Source organism: Pinus tabuliformis, chromosome 1_1 (assembly GCF_031772625.1).
Source record: "Pinus tabuliformis cultivar Carrire ecotype Pingquan chromosome 1_1, CPIR1, whole genome shotgun sequence".
In the NCBI taxonomy this organism is placed as follows: Eukaryota; Viridiplantae; Streptophyta; class Pinopsida; order Pinales; family Pinaceae; genus Pinus; species Pinus tabuliformis.
Window position 1 is genome coordinate 371,994,841 of NC_142297.1, and position 7,612 is coordinate 372,002,452.

General features: G+C 38.7%; 1 pseudogene across 1 annotated transcript; it reads right to left on the reverse strand.

The window, feature by feature from the left end:
- Positions 1 to 4,492: 4,492 nt before the first annotated feature.
- On the reverse strand, positions 4,493 to 7,179 carry LOC149213167 (adenylosuccinate synthetase 2, chloroplastic-like; annotated as a pseudogene). The gene is made up of 3 exons (XR_016250795.1): positions 6,607 to 7,179; positions 5,595 to 6,515; positions 4,493 to 4,723 (listed from the first exon to the last, which is right to left on the reverse strand). The product of XR_016250795.1 is annotated as an adenylosuccinate synthetase 2, chloroplastic-like (transcript).
- Positions 7,180 to 7,612: the final 433 nt, after the last annotated feature.

Consider the following 7,612-nt stretch of genomic DNA (forward strand, 5'->3'; position numbering starts at 1 on the left):
TCATCTCTGTCCAACTTATGTCAAAGCAAAGGATGCTACGAAAGAATTGGTTAATCGGTTGTGGATGATGGCATTTATTTCTAGAAAATGCAATACCTCTTTCATTGATGGTCTCTTTTGAGGGGAAGCAGAAGCACAATTCAATGCAATCCCCAAAGACACTGAGATTTCTTCCCTTCCTTCAACCTCAGGTCGAAGAGTAGGATCTATGATGTGCAAAACGCGATGCTTGTCATCAACAAAGTTTTGACCCCGTGCTGCAAAATCCTTATCTGATGGTGGCTTCCCAGTAAGAATCTCCAGAAAAATAACCCCAAAGGAATAAACATCCCACTTTTGGTTGTGTTTGAGAGTTTTCAATGCCTCTTGGGCCTGGTAAGGAGATACAAAGTTCTTGGATGTGCCTGGACTTCCCAGCAAATCAGGTGTTGTTTGCACGCTATCGCGGGAGCCAGTGGAGCATTTGCTCCCTGAAAATATACCTTCAAGGTTCCTTAGGTGGATAGCAGAGCTACTATACGAACCAAAAATACCTTTCGTTCAAGGGTCTCCAAGAATTTGGTTTTTTAGTTGAAAGGTCTAAAAACACTTGACGATTCCCATTTGTCAAATCAGATACTCCATCAAAATAATAACAATTTTCTGTCAGTTAAGTGAATGGTAAATCTAGTTTTGATATAATCAAAATATCATTAAAAAATTCTTGTAGTGTCTAAAATGTTTTCAAGCCCCTCATTAGATTGTACTTCCTCATTCCAAACCAAAAACTGACCATTCAGACGATCAACACATCTTTTACCTAAAACAAAATACTTTTGCACACGCTAATTTTCACAACAGCGGGCATGGAAGAGAACAGGAAGAGAACAGGAAGAGCAGAAAGCGGAAACAGGGGAAACAAAAATGGTCGTGGAAGAAAACAGGAAGAGCAGAAAGCTGAAGAGGAGAAACAGAAATGAAGTTGCACGACAGATGTCAACCATATGCCAGTTGAAGGTGCACGCGAGCTGTCAAACATAGAAACAAAGTGTAGACGAAAAGCTCACTCAAAGGAAGGCCTATCGGCCTAAATATTGAAATTTTTAAGAAGACTTTGGCCATTTCATAAGCAGCTGAGTTGACAGCAGATTTTGTCTTTCGCTGAGTCCCAATCATAGAGGTGTCTATATGAGTTATGTCAATGTCTAAGTAGAGCTGTTGAATATGGAATTTGGGTGTAAGGCCTCATCTCTGTCCAACTTATGTCAAAGCAAAGGATGCTACGAAAGAATTGGTTAATCGGTTGTGGATGATGGCATTTATTTCTAGAAAATGCAATACCTCTTTCATTGATGGTCTCTTTTGAGGGGAAGCAGAAGCACAATTCAATGCAATCCCCACATACACTGAGATTTCTTCCCTTCCTTCAACCTCTGGTCGAAGAGTAGGACCTATGATGTGCAAAACGCGATGCTTGTCATCAACAACGTTTTGACCCCATGCTACAAAATCCTTATCTGATGGTGGCTTCCCAGAAAGAATCTCCAGAAAAATAACCCCAAAGGAATAAACATCCCACTTTTGGTTGTGTTTGAGAGTTTTCAATGCCTCTGGGGCCTGGTAAGGAGATACAAAGTTCTTGGATGTGCCTGGACTACCCAGCAAATCAGGTGTTGTTTGCAGGCTATCGCGGGAGCCAGTGGAGCGTTTACTCCCTGAAAATATACCTTCAAGGATCCTTAGGTGGATAGCAGAGCTACTATACTTGACACTGGCAGTGTCCAGTAGCTTTTCTAGCCCAAAATCTGCTACGTATGGCTCCATGTCAAAGCCCAGAAGGATGTTGCTTGGCTTAACATTTCCATGAACAAACTTCCTTTCATGAAAACAGGGATAGACTCTGCAGAATCCAGAATCTGAAAAAGATTCACTAATATTGTTATCTTTAATAAATTCTTATATGAAGCAACAAAGATGAAAAATCCCAAATAATTTGACACATCACAGAAAGTTGATTCCTATTCCTAAACTTCTCGTTTTCACTTTCAAAGTTATATTTCTTGAAGTTGGAACCAAACTCTATATTCTAGCTCTCCTTGCTTATGTAGATATGGGGATCTTGTATAATCGCTCTTTATTTCTTTGATGTAACAACCTTCGTTCACATCTATGATGCTTCTGCCAAAAAAAACCTGCAACTTTCACTTTCCTTCATTTTCTTATTCCTGGTGTTTGTATCCTTCAGAAAATATAGAAAAGGCTTTCAAGGTTTACAGTTTCATACATGGTCATTCTAAAAGGCATGGAGAAATCAGCCTCACTGGTGATGGCTTCAATTTCAGGGACTTGATCAATTACCAAGCCAGTGGGATACTTCTGAATAAGCCTGCAGACTATTTGGAATAATAGCAAATGAAAATTCACTATAATATCAAATGCCACCAAGGTTAGTTGATAACAATCTAGCAGAGATAGTCCCAAGGATTAGCTTGGTTAGAAGATGCTTTAGTGCAAATGCTCAAGGAATTCTCAGGATCAAATGTCATTGAATATCTAGTGGTTACCAGCAGTAGCTAAACAGGGGAAAAGTGTGGAATCCATAAGGAACTCATAATATGCAGCCTTGTGATTACCAATAGTAACTAAACAGGGGAGATTGTGGAATCCATAAGAAACTCATAATATGCAAAACAATAACAATACAATGTAATTTTCCCATCAATTCAATCCATACTGTTATGATGCAACACAATATCCCAATACTGTAATGTAATTAATTGAGTCATTATGATGTGTTCAGTCTCCAAACTGAAGTAATTAATGCAGTCATCAATAAAATATGGCTTACCAGGAATATGGTATAATGGACCTGTTCAATATATAACATCAGAAACATTCCATAGAAACTGATATAGATACTGCCGCTAATTGTTCTCCAACTAAGTAAGAAGATGTTATGTAGAATAAGATACGAATACAAGCACAGGGTCACTCGTCTTATTTCATGGTCTTCCTAAGAAGGCTTATGAAGGAAGTTGTGTAGCATTCTCATGGTTTTGATAAATTATCATTTGTTGTCGAGCTGAACATGTATATATAAATATTCTAACTTGAAAAAAGAGCAGTTTCTTCTTTGTATATGCAAACTATAGTGGAACCAATAAATCTAATTTTCAATATTGATTTGCATCAATTTCTTTTGGTCTAACCAGCAATTAAAATCTATCCCCTGCCACTGCAACAATAATACACCATATATCACCTTCCCATTAAAACTGAGAATGAGCTGCAAGTAAATTGTGAGAACGCGGATGCCTCATAATCATGGAGTTAAGTTTGATCCCTGAGGTTTGCTACAATCCAAAACCTAGAGATGTACCAATAATGAAACCCTATTCTTAGTTCAAGGGTCTCCAAGGTCCAGAACCAAAAATACCTTTCGTTCAAGGGTCTCCAAGAATTTGGTTTTTTAGTTGAAAGGTCTAAAAACACTTGACGATTCCCATTTTTCAAATCAGATACTCCGTCAAAATAATAACAATTTTCTGGCAGTTAAGTGAACGGTAAATCTAGTTTTGATATAATCAAAATATCATTAAAAAATTCTTGTAGTGTCTAAAATGTTTTCAAGCCCCTCATCAGATTGTACTTCCTCATTCCAAACCAAAAACTGACCATTCAGACGATCAACACATCTTTTACCTAAAATAGAATACTTTTGCACACGCTAATTTTCACCACAGTGCAATTTGATTTCTTCTCTATTTGAAGATCGGAAAGAAAAAGACAGAAAGATCTTCGGATGATACCTTCACTGGTCATGGAACCCATTATCATCATGAACCTTTTAATACATGCTTGACATTCCTTTTTACGACCCTTGGGCATTAACTGGACACTAATTCCAAGAATCTTGAAAATATCAGCTAGAAACATTGTGAGTTTATCAGCCAGTGGTGAAATAGTGGCAGAAAATCAGGAGATGATGGAAAATTTCATTATCCAACACAATTGCACTAGCTGAATTTTACCAGCCACTGCAAACAGTGTTTTATAGCTGAAAACACATCATTATCATGCAAGTAAACTATATATGCATTAGTATAATTTCTCTTTTTAGTTGCTGCTTTTTCTTCAGATACGGTAGTATGATTTGTTGGTTATGTACCCTTTTTCAGTTTCGTAGTGACGAGTTACTAATACCTCTCTGTCATTAAACGCTCATGCATTATAGAAAACAAGAGCCCATAATTTCTTGAATTTATTCCTGCTTAGACTAACCAAAGTTTTCTGGACAAGGGACTGATATAAAAAAGTCACAAAAGCCAAAAATGACACAGGGAATGTTAGGCCATTAAAAGTTCCCATGCATGTTTTTGACCTGCTTCTTGGACAGCAAACTCCATGGGATGACTTCAAAATCTGTTGATCCTATTGCTTCACTATTACAGCATCACGGCCTGGCCCAACACCAATATAATCGACTGGTATTCCAACTCTCGATCCTTTCCACATAGAGGTTGACCTGCTTCTTAGACAACAAACTCCATGGGATGACTTCAAAATCTGTTGATCTTATTACTTCACTATTAAAGCATCACGGCCTGGCCCAACACCAATATAATCGATTGGTATTCCAACTCTCGATCCTTTCCACATAGAGGCAAGCAGCAGATGGTAAGTCTTGATAGCTTCTCACTTTAGATATATCAGCCTGCCATCCAGGGAGATCTTCATAAATAACCTACATGTGACCAAGTTATATTAGAATTGGGTACCAGAGAAGAGAAAAATGCTTTTATCAAAATTTGAGTTTGAAATGAGAAACTTTCTCAAGGAAACAAGATTTCAAATAACCTTGACATGACATAATGTTAGAAACAAACTGCAAGGAAAAAGGAATATGACATATGCTGAACATTATCTACAAAGATACAAATAAAACTATATAACGAGAGAGACTCAAACTGGTAGCAGGTCCAACACAAATGACCAAATAAAATAAAATTAACAGTTAGATCCATGAAATTTATTAGTCAAAAGAATGCAAAAATGTGTTGTCAAGAACAAATTGAGGGTCAAAGGTTCAAGAGGCGAAAATTATGGGGCCAAAGCCTCAGTGCAAACAAGCTTTTTGTATGTTTTAGCAAAATAATTCATATCTGATTTTTTTAAGGTAGAGATTGCAGCATAGCACTCGATATAATGATCATCGTAAATGAAGTTGTCTGATTAAACCTCACAAGGATGTGAAGCTTAAGCAGACAGCATCAGATAAGCTGACATTAATGTAACTGTTGCCTCCATGGTACAAACAAATATGCTTCATTTAGTTGTTGCCTACATGGTACTATTCTACTGATTATGGATTTGAACCATATATGTATTCGTATAATCTAAAGATCAAAACACAGGCTTGTAGATGCCGGCCTGCCATCTAGTCACAGTATTTTTTCACTTATTATCCCTGAAGTTCCCCTTTTTCAACTGTTATGCATCACAAAATGTTTTTCAAGATACTTGCAATACTCATACATAATAATTACAGAAGCATACTATTTTAAGTTTCTCGTTAAGTAATTGAGATCCATGGCTCTGAATTGAAAGGAAAGTACCTCTACTTTTTGCAGAAGGTCAAGGTCGGCAGGAAAAGATTTCAACACATTTCCATCAGGCCCTTTATAGGCTACCCCAAGCCTAATTCGAGATAACCCAGAAAGTACGTCAAGCTTTGTTAGATTGAGTGTTGAGAAACCATTGATTTGACAAGAATATTTAAGTGCAACCAGATCTAGCCAACCAGAACGACGAGGCCGGCCAGTTGTGGTGCCATATTCATGTCCAGCTGATCGAAGATCTTCACCCGCTTCATCCAAGAGTTCTGTCTGCTAAGGACCTGAACCAACTCTTGTTGTGTACGCTTTAGCCTGCAGATCAAAACCGTGGTTAGTCATCAGTAAATTTTTAAAACTTTCTTGATGAATCCAATTTTCATCCGCTTGAGAATGCATTCATCAAATGAACAGTGTCAGCAATATAAGGTTCTATTCACTTAAAATATCTCCTGTAATGCTCCACTTCAGTCTATAACATGCTTTTACTATACTCAAAGCCTTTAAAACGGGATGCGGCATCATGCAAAAGAATATTCAACTTCTCAGGAAATGTATCCATGTGCCTCAAATCACTTACCCCGAATACCATTCCGGATTGCCGTGCTTGCATAGCAAGGACCAATCCCTCATTTTGTCGTTCCAATTAACGACCCTGCAAGTTATGCTTCTCTCATTCCATCAATAGTTTGATGGAAATCAAATAGTAAATGAGCACGGTCAGAAATCAACAGTCTTTCCTTTGCAAGAAACTCCATTAGACTCAAGCCCGTCTGTCTCTTCAAATAGCCCTGTAAGATGCACAACGGCTCCATTCCCAATAACGCATAGGGCTTTCTCATTCACTATTCCAGAAGGGACAAGGTGAAGAGAAAATTTCTTTCCCTCGCTATTGTATATGGTGTGACCTGCATTTGCCCCTCCCTGCGATAAAGATGTAGTATAATCGGTAAATATACTTACCAGTTAAGATGGATTTAACGACAATGAAAAAAAATGGAGGATGGGTGAGTACCTGACAATGGGCCACAATATCATAGCGCTGTGCTAAAACGTCAACGAGCTTGCCCTTTCCTTCGTCACCCCACTGAGTTCCCAGCACTGCACCCACTTGACTCAGGGATTTCTCTGCCTCAACAATGGCGTCGGCCTCCTCGACGCTGGCATTGCATTTTATCCTTCTACTCTGCAGTACAATTCGACCTTTAGCCAAATGCAAGTTCACAGAATGCGCAAACCCTGACCGCAACCCCTGCTGCCTCTTCTTCTTATCCTGCGAAAATCCGTGCAAATTCGGAACACAGAGATCGCTAATCAGCACAGATGCCATTTATTCCCACAGACCGCGGATTGAGCAACCTTCAAAACCCCAAATCCCTGGCAGAAGCTATGATCCAGTTCAGGCAGATCAGAGGGTAATCCAGAATGGAACTGGGGTAAAGGGGGCTGAAACTGAAGGATTTGGATAGAGGGAAATAGCTAAACATTCAGGAAAGCCATGGATAAACTTTGCCCCAGAGATTCGATGGAGCCCATTTCAGAGGTTTGTCAGGCAGCACGGAAAGCAAGAGCGGAGTAGACGAAAAAGGTACGGGCAAATCTTTCACGCTCCGATCTTTCCCTTATCGAACGATTAACGATTAACCTTCTCTTGATCCAACGATTAACAATCTTCTAATCGTCTAACACATGATCTAACGGCACACAGCAATGACAAATGGATTTTAGGGAAGTTCGTCTCATAGGGAAACGCCTTACGGCGTAACTAGCATTTGCACTACATGTTGCAAAGGAAACGCCGTAAGGCAATGATATAAAAAACAACAACATAGAAGAAAGAAGTCAAAATTTTATGCAAATGACATAAGAAACAACAACATAGAAGAAAGAAGTCAATTTTTTATGCAATTTTGTTTCTTTACCGGTGTTTATTTTTCATCATCAACAAATGGCTAGATCATCTATTCATATTACCAAGAACCTTCGCGTTTCAGGGCGTTGCCACAATGCCACAAAGCTCA